The 19,713-nt window shown below is 36.6% G+C and overlaps 1 long non-coding RNA gene across 1 annotated transcript; it reads left to right on the top strand.

Annotated features, from left to right (window-relative positions):
• Positions 1 to 12,759: 12,759 nt before the first annotated feature.
• Positions 12,760 to 13,710, top strand: LOC141282256 (uncharacterized). Its single transcript, XR_012336801.1, has 3 exons — positions 12,760 to 13,208; positions 13,297 to 13,364; positions 13,443 to 13,710. It is a non-coding gene; the product is annotated as an uncharacterized lncRNA (long non-coding RNA).
• The last annotated feature ends 6,003 nt before the right edge of the window (positions 13,711 to 19,713 follow it).

The following is a 19,713-nucleotide window of genomic DNA, read 5'->3' as shown; positions in this document are numbered from 1 at the left end:
ATTTTTTTTTTTGGCCTTTCCATTGTCTCTGCATATGGAACAGTATAAGAAACAGAATCAGTACAATGTAGAATACATTGCCAAACATCCCAACATTTACTTCCATCCAGAGTTTCGCTGCGATAATACAACAAGAAAGTTATCAATGTTCAAAAGTTCCTTTCAACATATCGTCCCCTTGGAATTAAATATAGTTTACTAGAACTCAATTTTGACAGAAATGTCAGATATAACCTTGTATTTTATGAAAAAAATAAGGCTTTCAAAAATTTTTAAAAACATGAAGACATGTTATATTGCACCCCTTAAACACAATCATGCAAAGAAAAAAAGCAGTAAACCACCCCTTTAATTAAGTCTGAGGAGACCATATTATATTGTATGTTTTTGTCTGTACCTGTGTGGAGCCAGCTTGTTGAGGCCTGCACTGGAGGTCTTCCTGAGGCTGTATCAGATGTAAAACCATTTACATATTTTGTTCCTTGATCAGTTTCTAATCCATGTTAGACACTTAAAAGGTAATTACTAAAAAGTCCTGTAAAAAAACTATTGTAAAGGGTTTGGAATAATTCTACGTACCATCTTGTCTTGGTTCAGGGACTGTAACAGCAGGTGCTGATGGTGCAAATGGTGGTATGGCTGGCAAGTTCAGGCTTTTGGCTCCATTACTGCAGATTTTTTTTTTTTTGTTCTTTCCATTGTCTCTGCATATGGAACAGTATAAGAAACAGAATCAGTACAATGTAGAATACATTGCCAAACATCCCAACATTTACTTCCATCCAGAGTTTCGCTGCGATCTTATACAACAAGAAAGTTACCAATGTTCAAAAGTTCCTTTCAACATATCGTCCCCTTGGAATAAAATATAGTTTACTAGAACTCAATTTTGACAGAAATTGTCAGATACAACCTTGTATTTTATGAAAAATAAGGCTTTTAAATAATTTAAAAAACACAAAGACATGTTATATTGCACCCCTTAAACACAATCATGCAAAGAAAAAAAGCAGTAAACCACCCCTTTAATTAATTCTAAGGAGACCATATTATATTGTATGTTTTATCTGTACCTGTGTGGAGCCAGCTTGTTGAGGCCTGCACTGGAGGTCTTCCTGAGGCTGTATCCAATGTAAATCCATTTACATATTTTGATGATGGTCTGTTGGACACATAAAAGGTAATCAATGTTTTAAAAGCACAATGCAAGTAAGCAGTAGGCTATAAAAGGAGAACAGAGATCAGAGGAAACATACACTCTTTTCCGTACACTGTCCTCATCTGTAGACTCCAAACTGTTGCCTTTACAAAACTTCACCAGCTTTTTTCTGGCTTTTTCATAGGAATCTAAACATAGAAACAAACAATATCACTAAGCCTATTTCTGAACATTTGAAAAGAACTGCTTGGCATAACTTACAAGGAGCACCATTTCATTTTTTAATAGTTATTTCTCTATAATCATTTATCATTAATTCCCCAAAGACTTACCATACTCAGCCACCCATTCAGTTAAATATTCGCCCCATTCTTCATCAGGGGTTTCATTTTTTTCAACCGCTTTTCTACATTTTGTACCATTATATGGGGGCCAAAAGGAATTTTTTTTGTCGACGCTCAGCCAGTCACTTGGTATCACTTCTGTCTCATTCTTTTCAGTAAAAACAACTATAGAATACATCTATAAAAAAAAATAAAAATAACAATATATCTAGTGTTACTAACTATATACATTTATTGAACCTCTATTAATTACCCAGTAAAAATCTATCACAACTAAAATATTTCTAGGGCTGCAACTAACGATTATTTTAATAATCGATTAATCTGTCGGTTATTTGTTCGATTAATCGATGAATCGGATAAAAAACAAAAAACAAGAAAAGCATTCATTTCCAACCCCTTATTCAAAACAGAGATAAAATCTTTAGAAATTGCACACACATGTTGCTCCTTGAACACACCTGAGCTGTTACAATAATAATAAAATAAAATAAAAATGGACTAACACAAAAAAATACACATGTATGCTTTACATCTGCCAAATATATAGACTTTTTTATGATGCATTTCCCATCAAGAAGCCTCTCTTGATGGGATCAAAAAGATAGCAAATGAGTACACTATCAGAAATAAAATTGCAAAAGATGTCACTGGACAGTACCCTTTAAAAAAGGTACACCTTTACCAAAAAGTGCATATAAGTACTTCAAAAGTACATATTGGCAGTTCAAAGATACATATTTGTACATAAATGGTACATATTAGGACCTTTTATAAAGGGTACTGCTCCAGTGAAAACTTTGTACCTTATATTTGACTTTATGTGTTTTCTCTGATCGGATAGCTATCTCATTTTGTTAAAACTGTTCCATGAACATTTGGCCACATAAATGCGTCTTGTGAAAACGGAAGATGCGTCTTCTACTCCCGCGCAAAATGCAAATACACCATTCATTACTTCGCCTTAAAAAATGTAAGACGATGTTTATGCAACAAAAGGCGGCACTTACTGTATGATGTACTGTATGTTGGGCCGGGCACGCGCTTCTCCTTGCTTGGCATGAGCTGGAGCGCGCAGTACAGAACAGCAGGAGAGTGACGGCGCGATGATTTAACAAACAGGTCCATGACGGGGAAAAGCGTTCATACAACTCTCTCTCAACGTTTTATTTCTTTGTTTAATATCATTGGAGTTTGTCATTTAAGTTTTTCATTCGTTCTAGAAACTTTTTTTACTCGCTGTCGTCGCTTCATAAAGCATAAGCGTGTCGTCTTTGTTTGTTTAACTCTTTGCCGGCTAACTTCCAGGTGATGCGCTTACGTTTGGAAGGAGTAAAACACTGACATGTGGTTTTCCTCTACCTTTGCTGTTTTTTATCTTTTCTCCGCCGCCCTGTCTTTTCTCCGACCTGTCTATGAGGGGCCAAACTCTGCAAGCAACAGTGCGCGAGAGAGACCGACGCTCCGTCCCAAACCGCATACTTCCATACTATAGTAGGCGAAAAGCACTACTTCTCGTACTCTTTGCCTACTATATAGTATGGAATTAGGCGGTTTGGGACGCAGTGCGAGTGTGTTCACTCCGCTCCGCGCTTAACTGAAGTTTTTCCTTTTTTTTTTTTATTAAACGTCTCTGCGTCACGCGACACAACAAATCGATTATGAAATTCGTTGCCAACACTTTTAGTAATCGATTTTTATCGATTTAATCGATTCGTTGTTGCAGCCCTAAATATTTCCTAGCCTTATTATTACTATTCTTTATGATTGGTAAGTTCTGTACATTTGTCAGATGCAGAAGGGGGGGGGCTTGTGGGAATCAAGCAGTATGCAGTAAAGGATATGCTACAAACCCATCCTTGTACTGTAAAAGAAGGACCTTTGAAACAGTCTGTGTAGGAACAATAGTCAATGACTGCCCAGGTTGTTTCACAAAGGATATATCAAGACTTAATGAATCAATGGGATAGGTGAAAAAAGATGACTTGTTTTGGAATTTAAGACAGACTAGTTGCGATGCTTCCTCGTCTTTTAAAATGTTTTTCACTATATAAATATCTCCATTGAACAGAATATAGTTGTCTCCGTCTGATAAGCTAATTGAAGTTCCACCATTTACATATTTCTTATACTGTGTAAACTGCTGAGATGTCACATTGTATGGAAAAGGCCCATTCTTATGTTCCTGGTAAAAACCATCCTTGCACACCCTTGTTTTAGTTCTGACACTTGCTTTTTCTGACAATCTCCTGATGATCTGTTGAAGGGGCTGAGTAGGGGTCCTTATCAATTTTTTTATGTGTAAAGGAAGTTCTCAAATGGAAAAGCTGAGAAATTATGCAGCACACCAAACTGCCTTGCATCATTGGCAAGATGTGTCAGCCCGTGTATATTATACACAACGTGATTACCATAAACAGATTGAAAATGCTCAACAAATATGATCAGTAACTTTTCACAAAATCACAGTACTGGGGACACAGTATGGGGCAGCATAATATTCGAATGGCTACATGCAGAAGCATAAAATTGTGGTATAGGACATTCGGCAGATGGTCTTTCAGTGCTACTGGACCAGTGTACAGGAGAAAAGTTCTGAATTCTGTTGCTTTCCACCTATCTACCTCAACAAGGGATCTCCCTTTCCGTGCAAACTCTCTGGGGAGTCTCATGACTCATCTGATTCATAGGACATGGGCCAATCAGATGCAGCATCTGACCACACATCATCAGCAGGGGCGTTTTTTTCCTGGCATATGTTTAAGGGTGCGTCAGATTCAGCATCGACATTACCTCACTAAGGATATTGTAAGCTCTCCACTTTGCCTGACGTTTAAGTGTTCTGTCTGAATAAATGTTGTTTGCAGACATAGTTAGTATGCTGCCAAACAAATAACTAACGTTAATTACAGTTACTAAGTTAAAGCTGATTTCGAAGAAAGCTACACGTTAACTGTTAGAATAGCAGGTTGACGAGCTGTCGTTACATTGAATGTAAATTATGCTGGCTAAATTATAAGGCTAAATTTACATTTGATTGATAAAAACAATAAATTGAATCGAGCAGATTGTTACCTTGGACTGGCTGAGTTAACGGCTGAAGTGAAGTCTAGAAGAAGGATACGGTTAGAGGATAACGAATATAACGGTAATTCTAAATCATTCGCGCGCGTGCGCGCGGCCGGGGCGCTCTCTGCTCGGGGCGCTCTCTTATGCTCTCTTGCATATAATTTGCCAGAAGGTAAAGACAAATAAAATATCTGCATTAGCTCAGTTGCGGCATTAGCTCAGTTGCGTCACAAGCTCAAACCGCCAGATTACATCAACAGTCAACATTAAAGTTTATAATATTTTAGTCATATCGAATTACTAACAACAACATGAGCATAAATGTGAACTTACTTTAATGAAGTAACCTGGAATTAATAAAAACTTACCTCAGAATTTACCACAGAAACGAAAAGTCTGAACGCAAGGAGACGGAGGTGCACGCGCCCGCAAATACGTGTGTGTGACTTCATGCGGCGCTGACAGGATGATGACGTCAATGTACCGCGAGAGCGATTCGAAATTAGACCTCTACGCGTAATTTCTCAACTCGCTCTCGCGATACGTTAATGTCATCATGAAGTCGAACATGACTAATAACACATAACAAAAGACAACATGTTAAAAACAATAAAGATGGTAAAGAAAGTACTACTAGCGAAACACTGCGTCCAGACGGGAAATATTTATTGTTTTAAAATAAACAGAAATATTGTGCTTTTAAAGCATCTTTTTAGATCTTCATCCGGGGGTGTGTTAAATTATTTCTACATAAATGCACATTTTGTTCTAAATGGACACACCTTTATAAAAATCTATAAAAATAGTTTTTGTATAGTAAAAGTGTAGTTACTGTTTTTTTTATTAACAACAACAATAAACATCAAAAGAAAAGTATCTGCTAAGATAATAACAACCAATTATTATTTTAATAATTTAATAATAATTATACTTATTTTAATAATTAAAATATTTTTAAAAAAGTATTACTATGGCAAAAATATGGGGGCTAGCTAAAAAATATGGGCCCCGTGTGGGCAAGCCCACAGTGGTTTGGCCCACAAAAAACCCTCATGGGGCCCAAAATGGGAAGTCATAGGGGCTACATTTTCAGTCAGAATCAAACTGTAACATTCCGGAATCCAGACTAATTTGTATGAATGAAACAGATAAAAGGCTGGATGTTATTATATTATTAATGGTATTCTTTAAATTTATATTTGAAATGTTATATTTTAGACATTGTGATGAAAATATAATAAACATAAAACAACCATAATACTGCTTACACAAATAGCCTACCTGTTAATCCATCTCCTGAATTCATCATAAACCATGAAAATCCATGCCCCACCAGTGTTAAAATCAATCAAATAGTATACATAAAATATTTTTAACTTCCTAAACATTATATAATGTAAGCAACCCAGAAAAATATTTCCCAAAAAGGCACTTGTTTTGAAAGGGAAAAACAAAGTTACAAAGATGATTTATTTGCATGCGTCTATTATATTTTTAACTTGATCAATTACTTTTGTTGAATTAAAAAAAATATTAGTATTTTCATAAAATGAGTTATTACATTTTGATCTGAATGATTCACAAATTACAATGTCATAAACATCTATTTAATTGACCCTTTGGAACTGTTTACCATTCACCGTACTGACATGACTTCAACGTTGATTTTTTAAGCATTGTATTAACCTTTTGCAACCGTTTACCATTCACCGTTGTTTCAACATTGTATCAATATTGAACAAACAACTGACGTTATTTTAACCAAATTTCAACGTTGAAGGTTGGTCATTCCTGCTGGGTGGTCAGGTTGGCTTGTCTTAGCTGGTTTAAGCTGGCCCAGAGACCAGCTTGACCACCCTGGGAGACCAGTTTAACCAGCCTGGGAGACCAGCTAAAACCATTTCCATCTTAAACCAGCCAACCAGCTTAGGCTGGTTTAAGCTGTTTTTTTCAGCAGGGTGTTTGTTGCATTTTTTTCCTGGTAAGTTTTACATATAGATTGTATTAATTACAATAAAATATTTCCTTAAGAGTGTGGGATTTTTATGTTGTTTTATTAATCAGTATGTCATGTTATAATTGATATGTGCCATTATGCTTTCTGTGCTGAGATATGTGAGAGACTGTCTGTGTGTAAAGTTGAGAGGCTGTGGTTTCGGTTGGGGGAGAAACAGCATATGCTGAGGAATTTACGCCTGGCATTGATCAAGATAAGAGAGAGGCCTGAGGGAGAAAAGCAAACAGGGAACCATGTTATTAACTAATGCTTTAATATTCACAGGATAAAATATGCAATGTATTTCTTACTTAATCAGTATTAATCATTGAATAATTGATGTAATAAATATAAGATGTTGTCTTTGATAAATTTGTATTAACCAATGAAATGAAGGTTGCATATAGAATAACTTAATGGGGGCAGGGCAGCTCAACCTTGAAGAAACAGAATCTCCTGTGTTTGTTCTTCGTGTCTGTGTGTGTCCATCTTTGCCTACAGGCTAAAATTGGGTGTGGTGAGGGAGTCAGATTCACGAGGAAGAACGGCCTTTGTGGGTGGAGATTTTCTGAAGAAAGATCGACGTCACATATTTTATAAATATGCATGTTACTTCCTGAGCTGGTTGTTCGCTACTTGAGAGGACCCAGCGCGCTGTTAAACTTTTTCATATCTGATCAATAAATATTTGAACTTAGAGATTTGTATCTTGTGCCTTTCCTCTAAATTATGAACATGCAATGGACGCCTTAAAGTCCAACAAGAGCTGAAGTATTTTATGTAATGAGGACTTTGCAGCCCATATAGGCAAGTAATTTTAATGATCACATCTGGTTTGTGACGTCACGCTGAACAGATCGTGCATCGTAGCTCCGTCGAGTTCATCATCTAAAAGCTTTTTTTACCATCTTATTCCTATTTATATAATATGACTTATTAGTTTTACATAGGAATACTTTACCGTGACGATTAATGAGCAGTACTACCACGTGAAACTATTTATCACTAATAAACACCCAGTGTTAGCATATAGCCCGCTAGCATCCACAAACGGTGGAGGTTGAAGCTAGCATTTTCCGATCTAATGGCGGATTCATCTGATATATGCTTTTCTGACCTGTCCTCACCTGAGCGGAAAGCTGTAGAGGAGTTGTTTCCCGGTTTTAGCAGATCCAAGGCGAGGTACAGCGCCCACTTCACCCTGCCTTCCGACGTCCAAAAGCGATCGAGGCGCGCAACAAACGAGCATTCCACGCGATGCAGCTTCACGGACCGTGAACGACATGAAAGCGATCGGGAAGCTGTGGAGGAACCGCTGCCCGGCCTTCGCAGATTCAGCAAGCCAAACATCACCTTGGCCCCAGACGTTCGCAGGCGACCGAGGCGTGTCACAACCGAACACCCCACGCGATGCAGCTCCGGGGACCGCGTTCGGGTAAACGAAGACGCCATCGCCCAGCATGAAAGCGGTAAGACTCCGCTTGTTATTGTAACATGTACTACTTGCCACATGTATAGTTTAGCTTCTGCTGTTAGCATAGAGGGGTTTACATGCACTAAGTGTATTGAAGTATTAAGGTTAACTGAGAAGGTTGCTGAACTAGAATCGCGCATCCGAACGCTAGTTGAGGATAGCAAAACCGCTAATGTTACTGTCGCAAATAATCTATCGAGCGAAAAGACTAATGGCTCGGTTCCGACATCAGATGCTAATGTAAATATTACAAATACTTTATTGAGCGCGCATAGTGTTTATCAAAATACACATGGCTCGGTTCCGTCATCAGAGTCAAGTCGGCGGTCAAACTGGGTGACTGTCAGGCGGCATAGTCATATAAGGCGTCCTTCTAAGACCCATAACGTTACGGTAATTTCTAACAGATTCGATCCCCTAAGGAGTACACCAGCTGAAACACCTTTTAAAAGTGCCCTGGTCATTGGAGATTCAATACTCAGGAACACTAACATTGAGGCACCAAACACCATAGTCGACTGTATACCGGGAGCCAGAACGTCTGACATTAGATCCAAACTTAAAGTGCTGGCTAATGCTAAGTGGAAGTTTTCTACGATTGTTATTCACGCCGGGACGAATGACACCAGGCTCCGCCAGTCGGAAATCACCAAAGATACTATTAAGGAGATGTGTGAAATTGCAAAAACAATGTCAGACAATGTAATATGCTCTGGTCCCCTCCCCGCCTACCGGGGAGATGAAACACATAGTAGATTAGTGTCTCTCAATGGATGGATGTCAAAGTGGTGCCCTCAGCATAATGTAGGGTTTATAGACAATTGGAAGCATTTCTGGGGAAGACCATTCCTCCTAACCCGAGATGGCCTTCATCCGTCATCGGAAGGAAGTGCTATACTCACTAGAAATCTGATCAATAGTCTTAATTCTGATATAGTCTGACTATCCAGGGCCCAGGTCAGGAAACAGACGGATCGGCTTAACCGTCCGTCTGTTAGCTGCCGTGATATGTCAAGACCACTTATATCCCAGCACTTCGAGTCAATCTTACCGAAATATCAGCACATTTCAACAGTATCTGTTCCCCGAACAAATAAATACAGGGCACCGCTTGTTACATCTGGTACAAATCTGATTAAAATAAAATTAGAAAACAATACATTAACAGATGAATCTCGAATGTTAAAATTCGGCCTTCTTAACATTAGATCGCTTACCAATAAAGAACCTATTGTCAATGAAATAATTACAGACCAAAACTTAGATGTACTCTGTTTAACAGAAACCTGGCTTAAAGCAGACGACTATATTAGTTTAAATGAATCCACCCCACAAGACTATTATTATAAACACGAACCTCGATTAAAGGGGAGAGGGGGTGGTGTAGCTACAATATACAACACAATTTTTAAAGTAAACCAAAAATCTGAGCTAAAATTTAAATCATTTGAAGTAATGTTGTTAAATATGGAAATAACTGATCGTAACCACAAACAGCTTTCTTTTGCTTTAGCGACAATCTATAGACCACCGGGCCACCATGCAGATTTCCTTAATGAAATAGCAGATTTCCTATCTGAGCTTGTAGTCACTGTAGATAAAGCTCTTATTGTTGGTGATTTTAATGTCCATGTGGATAACCCAAAAGACGCATTAGGACGTGCGTTTATAGATGTTCTAAATTCTCTCAATATTAGACAAAACGTGACAGGGCCAACGCATACTCGTAAGCACACATTAGACTTAATTCTGTCACTCGGACTCAATATTAATGACGTCGAAATATCACCTCAGAGTGATGCAGTTTCTGACCATTACCTTGTGTCATACACTGTACTTCTAGATAGGATCACTCAATCCACAACATGCTACCGACTAGCCAGAACAATAATTTCCACCACTAAAGATAGCTTTATTAGCACTCTTCCAGACCTGTCCCAAATGAAACATGTAGCAGATAACTGTGACGATCTAGATATTGAAATAGAAAACCTAAACAATGTCTGTTCTAACACATTGGATGCCTTGCTCCCATTCGAAAAAAGAGTTTCAAAGAAAAACCGCCAGCTCCATGGTATGACCATCACACCGCAGCCCTTAAAAAGGCAGCTAGAAAAATGGAAAGAAATTATAGAAGCACAAAGTTAAAAGTATGGCGCGCAGCATGGAAACAGAGTGTTAAACACTACAGACAGGCTATTAAAACCGCCAGATCTACATATCTTAGCAAGCTTATAAATGAGAATCATAACAACCCTCGTTTCCTCTTTAGCACAGTTGCGAAACTGACTAGAAACAAAGAACAAACAGAAATCAATAGTAAACTTCAACACAATAGTAACGACTTCATGAACTTCTTTTCTAACAAAATTTCGGCTATTAGGGAAAACATCGTAGCTACCCAGGCAGCCACCACAGTAGTTGTAACGGGGCACCATTCGTCAAACTTTTATGACCCTTTCCCCCACCCGCTGACAGGTCGTCTTTTATGACCCCTTGACAGGGGGGCGGGACCATCAATCAAAATCTGTACAAGTTGTCAACTTTAGACAGAGAATGTTTAATCGTTTTATGACATGTCATTTAGTGGTTTGTTTATTCCTGAGTGTGTGTTTTATGTCAAGCGTATGCTGTCATCTTTAATGACAGTTCGTGTTTCGACATTTGCTGTCTCTATCTATCACCCCCTCCCTTTTCGACCCCGTGCGCGTCTCAATACTGCCTGTCACACTGCGATGTGTGTTGTTGAATCTAAAGTTTTGCAACATCAAAAGTTTATTTAAAGGCAATCACTAATCATATATATATGTCAATGTCAATGTCAATGTCAATTTTATTTGTATAGCACCATTTTCACAACACATGGTTGACCAATGTGCTTTACATAGAAACATACAGCACATTTGCACAGTAAGATTAAAAATAAAAGTTTAAAGTCCATATTTAAAAACTAAAAAGAACCATAATCAATATTTAAAATAATTTAAAATAAAATAAAACTATAAGTTAAATCATGGTAAAACACAGTCCTTCAACCAGAAATAAAAGCTTTATCAAACAGATAGGTTTTTAATCTTGACTTAAAAGTGAACACAGAGGGAGCTAATCGGATAGATGAGGGCAACTCATTCCAAAGTCTTGGGGCGATAGATGAAAACGCACGATCGCCCCTAGACTTCAGCCTCGTCTTTGGTGTAACCAGTAGTCTCTGGTTTGATGACCGGAGAGATCTTTTTTCACTGCGTTCAATTAAAAGTTCAGATATATACAAAGGGGCCATACCATGTAATGACTTAAACACGATCAGTAAAATTTTGAAATCAACTCTATAGCGTACAGGCAGCCAATGTAAAGACTGTAAAACTGGAGTGATATGATCCCGCTTACGAGACCTGGTCAGAAATCTTGCTGCTGCGTTCTGAACCAGCTGTAAACGAGAAAGAGCTGTTTGACTAATCCCAGCGTACAATGAATTACAGTAATCTAATCTGGAGGTAATGAATGCATGTATCACTTTTTCAAGGTTTTTAAAAGATAGGAAAGGTTTTACTTTAGCAAGAAGCCGCAGTTGGAAAAAGGAAGATTTAACCACAGTATTAATCTGTCTATCAAATTTCATTTGCTCATCAAATACAACACCCAAATTTTTTACATGTTGTTTAACATACGGTGATAACTCACCCAAATTAGGAATTGTAGAAGTCACAGACGCAGAGGGTTTAAAAACAATCAGTTCTGTTTTGCTTTCATTGAATTTTAAAAAGTTTAGGGACAGCCATTTCTTAACATCACTCAAACAAAGCAATAGTGCATTCAGTCCATCCAGTGCATTCCGTTTTAGAGGCAGATAAACTTGTGTATCGTCCGCATAGCAATGGAACGATAGCCCATACTTTCTGAAAATAGAGCCAAGAGGAAGCATATAGAGAGAGAAAAGAAAGGGAGCTAAAATTGATCCTTGAGGAACTCCACTGGTTATCGCAGCTTTACTTGAAATATGATCTCCTAACTTCACTGAAAAAGTCCTATTTGTCAGATAGGATCTAAACCACTGCAGGGCACTGCCAGTGATGCCAGCACAATATTCCAGTCGGTCAAGAAGTACAGCATGATCGACAGTATCAAATGCAGCGGTTAGATCTAGGAGAAGTAAAGCCGCATAGTTACCTGAGTCACATGTTAGCAATATGTCATTTGAAACTTTCAACAGTGCAGTCTCAGTAGAGTGATGTTTTCTAAACCCAGATTGGAAAACCTCAAAGATCGAATTTTCAGCCATGAAAGATTGTATTTGATCAAGAACTGATTTCTCAATAATTTTTGACATGAAAGACAGGTTAGAGATGGGCCTAAAATTTGTCAGAATAGTAGGATCCATGCCCTGTTTTTTAAGCAGAGGGCGAACAGTTGCATGTTTAAGCGACTCTGGGAAAGTACCTGTTTGTAAACAGCGATTTATCAAAAGCAGAAAATTTTGAGCAACCACATCTATAACTTGTTTAAAAAAGAAAGGGGGCATTTCATCAGTTGGGGAACCAGATGCCTTTAGGTGATCCACTATTTCTATCAGATGATTATCTGTAACAGGAGTAAAACAACTAAAAACAGCAGTACATCTAGAGAGAGTTGAAGGGTCAGATGAAACTGGGTTTAGCCCCATTCTTAGGTCATGTGTCTTTTGTACAAAGAAACAGATACATATATATATGTGATTAGATGTAACTGGTTAAACTTAAAGCCGATATTTTCTATCGAACTAGTCTATTTTCTGTTCAGACACAAAGTTTTCTGATGCTGATATTATGTCAGTGTGTGTTTGTGTGGGGGTCGTGTGATGTAATCTTTGAAAGTTTATGACCGAACCTTTATTGGGGAGCGACAAGAGATCTCCCGGACTCAGTTTGGATGGAGCAGAGCTGTTATACTCAAGTCTATTGGTATGTATGTGTTTCGCTGTGTTCGTTCCAGTATTTTGTCTGATTTATTTAAAAACTAAAAATTCGATCTCTGGTATTGCAGCGAAATTGTCTAAACTGGTATTAACTATTCCTGGTAAATCGCGGAGAAGAGTGGCCTGAACAAAAAAGTCAGACCGAGACTAGAACCTCCCGCAGCGTAACAAGGAAATCTTGCAACAAAGAGACGCCGAGTGGCTCGTGTTGTCCGGTGTGTATTTATTTAATCCTGTTGAAATAGAATTAAACAAACTGGTTTGTTTTAATATTTTCTAATAATATATGTTATCTGTTTACAGATTGGATATCAGAGGCAAAGCGAGTATTGTGTGTACTATTGCAAAAATATATATAGCGGATCTCCACGGTACGTTTATATTGCATAAGAAAAAAAGTTGTTTTATTTAGATATTTGTCCTAATAACTTGTTTTTATCTGTTTACAGGCTAGGATACAGACCACAACGCTTTGGACGTATCTTTAAAAAAGAGAAAAATCAGAGACTTTTTGGATTTGTCTGGGGACATTTTAAACATTTTGTGGCAAATTGGATTTAAAACATTTCGGATACTGGATACCTGTGTTTGATTTGTCCACAGAGCTTGTTTAAGACGTCTTCACCTCATTTTAGGGTTTATTTTTAATTAAAGGCTTCTTAAAACATGTGTGAAAATGTGTATATTATACAATGAGTCTTATATTGTCTGCTCTGACAAAAATAAATTATTATTTTAGATTTTAGGTCAATTGACTGCGTGTGTTTTATGTCAAGCGTATGCTGTTATGTTTAATGACGGCTCGTGTGTGACAGCTCGTGTTTTGGCATTCGATGTCAGCTCTCACCCTTCCTCCCTCCTTCTCACAAGCCATGCATTCTTTCACAGGGGTGCGTGTTGTAAAGCGAGATTTTCTAAAACTCAACGTGGGTAAAATAATTCCCCATTATGGTATCAAAAAAGTAAATGTTTATTTAGATTTAGACAAATCATGAACAATGCTATGATTAAAACTTTTGTTTGTAACATCACAAGTTATTTAATTAAATATTCCGTATACGTGTATAGTTTAAGCAATGACCTGAGCCATATCCTTCGGCGCCGTCAATACTACAATATTTAGACGATAGTCTAAACTAAATAAAATTTTAAACGGTTTCAGGAACTCCGTGAATCTTTTCATAACCTGCTCTATAGTTTCATGCGTATTAAAGATCCGGCGGTGCCTGACAAAGCGCCGGGTGTGTGTTCATATATGCCGTTTTAAATTAACCTTAATAAAATGTAATTCTGTCCACTATGGCAAAATAGGGGATTTATTTTAGATTTAGGGGATTCTTTAACCAAGGCTCTGATTAAGACATATGTATACGTGCACCGATGGTGTCAGAGAACTTATATCTGACGTTAATAAACTTTTTAAATGTTTTTAAGACGTCTTCACCTCATTTTAGGGTTTTATTTTTAATTAAAGGCTTCTTAAAACATGTGTGAATATGCGTATATTATACAAAGAGTCTTATATTGTCTGCTCTGACAAAAATAAATTATTATTTTAGATTTTAGGACAAATGACTGCGTGTATCTTATAAATACAACTTGATAATACGTTTGTTTTGTCAAGAGACTTTTTTAAAGTCACACAAGAATAAAATATTTTAGTTGTAACTGGTTACCCTTAAATGTACTATTATCTATTTAACTATAAGCTATATTTTTCTGATAAGCCTTAAACAGAAGCTGCTCTGTGAGCGTCTGGGTGTTTGAGATAATTCACATTAGGGGGCTGCTTGTAAACTAGTGTCTTTTAAAACCGCCGTGGTATTGTGTAATATGGTAACTCTGTCAAAAAGTAAAAGGTTTATTTTAGATCACAACCTATTTTATGGCAAACAAGGCGGTATCTAAAAGTTTGTAACAACACAATTTTATTTAATGAAATATTCAGCATGGGTATAGCAATGAACTGTGCCAAAACCACCGGGGGCCGCCAATAACACATTCTTTAGATTAAGGCTTTTTATTTTAAACTAAATAAAATCGTAATCTTTTCATGCACATTATTCTGTTCACACCATTAGATTGTGGTCCTGCGCTTACAATAGAGAACATAAGCGGATGCGTGTTCATATCCATACGTTAAGAAACTTTTTTAAACGATTAAAGACATTGTCAATTCATCTTCTGGGGTTTGTTTTAAAAAAAAAAATGACACCTTAAAATCAACTGTGAATATGTGTTTATTACACAATAAAATGTAATTCTGTCCGCACCGGTATAATAGGGTTTTTATTTTAGATTTGGGACTTTCTTTAACCAAGTCTCTGATTAAAACATGTGAATGCGTGTACCAAAGTTGTCAGAAAACGTAGGCTGATGCGCTCTTATATATGGTGTTAAGAGCCTTTTAAACGTTTTAAGACATTTCACACCCTCTCCTGGGTTGAATTCATTAATGTCATCTAACATCCACATGTGTACATGTGTATTTACGATAAATGTAACACGGTAGGCATTGTCAAAATAAAAGGTTTCTTGAACATGTTATTCCAGCGCGTGTTTCTTGTCTTGCGAGTGTTCATCATATTTATTGATGTGGAAAAAAGTTTGTTGTTTTGGACGATCAGTTTCAGTCTCTCTCTCTATCACCATCCGTTAGCAACCAGCAGACTTTAAAGCCTATTTATTTTAAACTAAATAAAAGCTGATTCGCTTCACGAGATCTGTGAAGCATTTCAAGCAGGGGGTTCTGTTCAAGCCATTAAAGATCGGGGCTCCGGCGTTTACAATAGAACATACGAGGATGAGTGCACATATCGGCCATTAAGAAACTTTTAAACGATTAAAAAATTCATATCTTCTGGGTTTTGTTTTAAATTAATGACATCTTAAAACCAACTGGGAATATGTGTTTATTACACAATAAAATGTAATTCTGGCCGCTCTGACAAAATAAGGGTTTAATTTTAGATTTAGGGAATTCTTTAATCAAGTCTCTGATTAAAACACATGAATGCGCGAACCACCGTTGCCAGAGAACGTACGCTGAGGCGCTCTTATGGCGTTAAGAACCTTTTTAATGTTTAAGACATTTTGACCCCATTTCCTGGTTTTGTGTCCGCTGTGGATCCCAACCTCTATGTGTTTATTATACAACAAATGCAATTCTGTCAGCATTTCTAGTTTTAGAACGCCTCTGATTTAAACATGCGGGTTTTAAAATGAAACGGCCATGTGACTATTATGACAAAAGCTATTCGATCTTAATTTTTGTTTTAACATCCAAAAGTTTTTATACACATTCCATAATTAAACATCTAGGTGTGTATGAGTAAGTTTATATCTAATGTCACATGAGCGGTACCAAGTCGCGCTTGTGTCTGTGTGTGTGTACATCCAGTCTGTTTATGTGTGGGCGTGTTTATGAGCCCGTGTCTTTGCAAAGTGTGTGCGTGTGTGTGTGTGTGTGGGTGTGTGTGTTTGCATGGGGGTCTATGATGTCTCTGTTTGTTACTAAAGTTTTGATATTAAGTCTGTGTCCTCATACATAGACAATAAGTAAGGGTTTTTAGATGTAGGCTTCATTACACAGATACTGATTAAATCAATGTTATCCATTATTTGCGATTTAAAGAAACTTAAAAGGTTTAAGACATTTTATCTCACATTGTGGTGTTGTTTTTTAATTAATGTAACCTTAAACCCCTCTGTTTTCCATTTAGGGAACAATAAAATGTTTGCAAATATTATTTATCAAAGTTGACGATGTTATAAGCCAGGATGTCACTAACGTGACAACAAACATTTCTTTAAAGACAAAACATTTAACAAAATTGGCAAGGCTTACAGAGACACACTAGACTTTTGTTTTTGTTTTGTGTGTGTGTGTGTGTGTGTGTGTGTGTGTGTGTGTGTGTGTGTGGTTTTGTTAAACATGATTGTGTGCTACCATTAAACTATCTATATCAACAACACCAGATAGGATGTACCTCTACATAACAGTAAAATCATGTACATATATTAATTAGGTAAACCTTAACACTTATTTAAAAAATAAAAATATACTATTCGAACATCCTAACCTGATATAGGCTAGATTAGGTTTTAAGGTCAATCAGCGTCTTTAGCTTTACGACTTACAGCACAAAACACCCCTCAATGACAGGAGCAATGACAGGATCTTTATGATGTTGAGCAGACCATTGTTTTGTCTGAGGGATAGGTTCAACTTAGGTTAACATCTATCATTGCATAATAAGCAAACATGAAATTATATTTTACCTATGGTTTGTTACTGATGTTCCTAGTTTCGCGTATTTTTTCTGAAACAAACTTTTCTTTTCAAACTTAGTTAGGATACACACTTTTGTCGCCTCAAACACTTGATCAAAGTTTTTTCTTCGCTAGCGTCAACTAATGTCTGAGATTTTGTAAATTCATCAGATGGTCTTACGTGTGTATTTCTTAAACAAACATGTTGCTTTTCAATCTTAGGCAGAGTTCATACGTTTGTTTTTTCATAAGTTGTTCATAGTTTTTATGTGGTAGTGTCAACTTATGTCTGAGATTTTGTAAATTCATCAGATGTTTCTTACTTGTATATTTTCTTAAACAAACATTTTTTGTTTTTCAAACTTAGTTAGGATACACACTTTTGTCGTTTCATACGCTTGATCAAAGGTTTTTCTTCGCTAGTGTCAACTAAGGTCTGAGATTTTGTAAATTCATCAGATGTTACTTACACATGTATTTCTTAAACAAACATTTGCTTTTCAAACTTAGCTAGGCTACACACTTTTGTCTATTCATACACTCGTTCAAAAAAATTTATTCGCTAGTGTCAACTAATGACAGAGATTTTGTAAACTCATCAGATGTTCTTAGTTGTATCTGCACAGTGTGGGATTTTTATGTTGTTTTATTAATCAGTATGTTATGTTATAATCCATATGTGCCATTATGCTTTTTGTGCTGAGATACGTGAGAGATTGTTTGTGTGAGTGGAAAGGCTGTTTCAGTTGGGGGTAGGAACAAAGCCCTGAAGAGAAAACACGCAGAACAGATGGTTTCAATAAACAAGTTGACTATGTTATATTTAGAGAAAGTGAAAATTAGTATGTTTAACTAATGAATGCATTTAACCAATTCATGAACAATGGAGTACTGTTGTGTTGTTGAATAATTATGTTTTACATATTTACTGCCTACATTTCATGCTGATTGCTAAAAGTGTTAAAGTTACAAAGATGTCCAAATAAGGACTGTGGAAATTGATTTTGTTCCATTTTTATATTTCTTTAATTGATCATTTTATTCTATAAACATTGTGTGTTTCATATATGCACTGAGCTATTATGTAGAAATGAGGTGTTTATGTTTGAGAGTGGAGAGTTACCAGTTTTTGTGTGTGTGCTGTAAGGAGGATTAGCGAGGAATTTACGCCTGGTATAGATCAAGATAAGAGAGAGGCCTGAGGGGGAAAGCAAACAGGCAAATATGTCATTAACTAATGCTTTAATGTTCACAGGATAAAATGTGCAATGTATTTCTTACTTAATCAGTATTAATCATTGAATAATTGATGTAATAAATATAAGATGTTGTCTTTGATAAATGTGTATTAACCAATGAAATGAAGGTTGCATACAGAATAACCTAATGGGGGCAGGGCAGCTCAACCTTGAAGAACAGAATCTCCTGTGTGTCTGTGTGTGTGTGTGTTTTCTTTCCTAACAGATGGTTTTTAATAATGATTAAAGTGTTTGCTTAGAAGTAGTATTGCAGTAAAAGATTTAATATGTGTTTATCTATCTAAAGAAGTTAATGTGTGCCTTATTCATATAACCAATTTTACAAATAATGAAATGATGTCATGATATTGAAATATGTTTTACATAATAATCACTTTCATCTTACAGCTTATGTTTTTTATAAATGAATGTTTTATTAATGATTTGTTTCTAAGAAAGCATTATAACATGCTATTCAAAGTGGAGGAGTACTGGAGAGGAACTGCAGGGCTCCCAGGGATGAGAGGAGAACAGTTTGTTTTTCTTTGTCTATGTGTGTCCATCTTTGCCTACAGGCTAAAATTGGGTGTGGTGATGGAGTCAGATGGACGAGGGGAACGGCCTTTGTGGGTGGAGATTTTCTGAAGAAAGATCGACGTCACATATTTTATAAATAAGCATGTTACTTCCTGAGCTGGTTGTTCGCTACTTGAGAGGACCCAGCGCTGTTAAACTTTTTCATATCTGATCAATAAATATTTGAACTTAGATATTTGTATCTTTTGCCTTTCCTCTAAATTATGAACACGCAATGGACGCCTTAAAGTCCAACAACAGACAATATTATACTTATAACAGTCATCTTGTTTTCTTTTGTACGTGATAACATATATCTGTGATTGTTTTATGAACACAGATGGTTTCATTTCTGTAGTTTATGTAACACCTTGTCAAACTCTTAAAGGTAGTACTAACTGTTTAAAACAACAATGCAAAGTGTTTTAGATTTACTTGATAAATCTTTTACATCAAAACAATCTAGGATAGCAATATGTTTGAATCTGTAACAGGTGATACCACCAATAGCGTGTTGTACATAACAAAGTCTGCAAAATAATAAAGATTGATTAGGTTTTTTATTTAGTAAACCTTTTAACATAAAGTGTAGAGTCTTTTGTATGTAACAACAAAGATGCGATGAAACAACGCA

Source organism: Paramisgurnus dabryanus, chromosome 5, assembly GCF_030506205.2.
Source record: "Paramisgurnus dabryanus chromosome 5, PD_genome_1.1, whole genome shotgun sequence".
Taxonomy (NCBI): Eukaryota; Metazoa; Chordata; class Actinopteri; order Cypriniformes; family Cobitidae; genus Paramisgurnus; species Paramisgurnus dabryanus.
The sequence above is the reverse complement of the archived record's forward strand: the minus strand, read 5'-3'. Positions and strand labels throughout refer to the sequence as shown.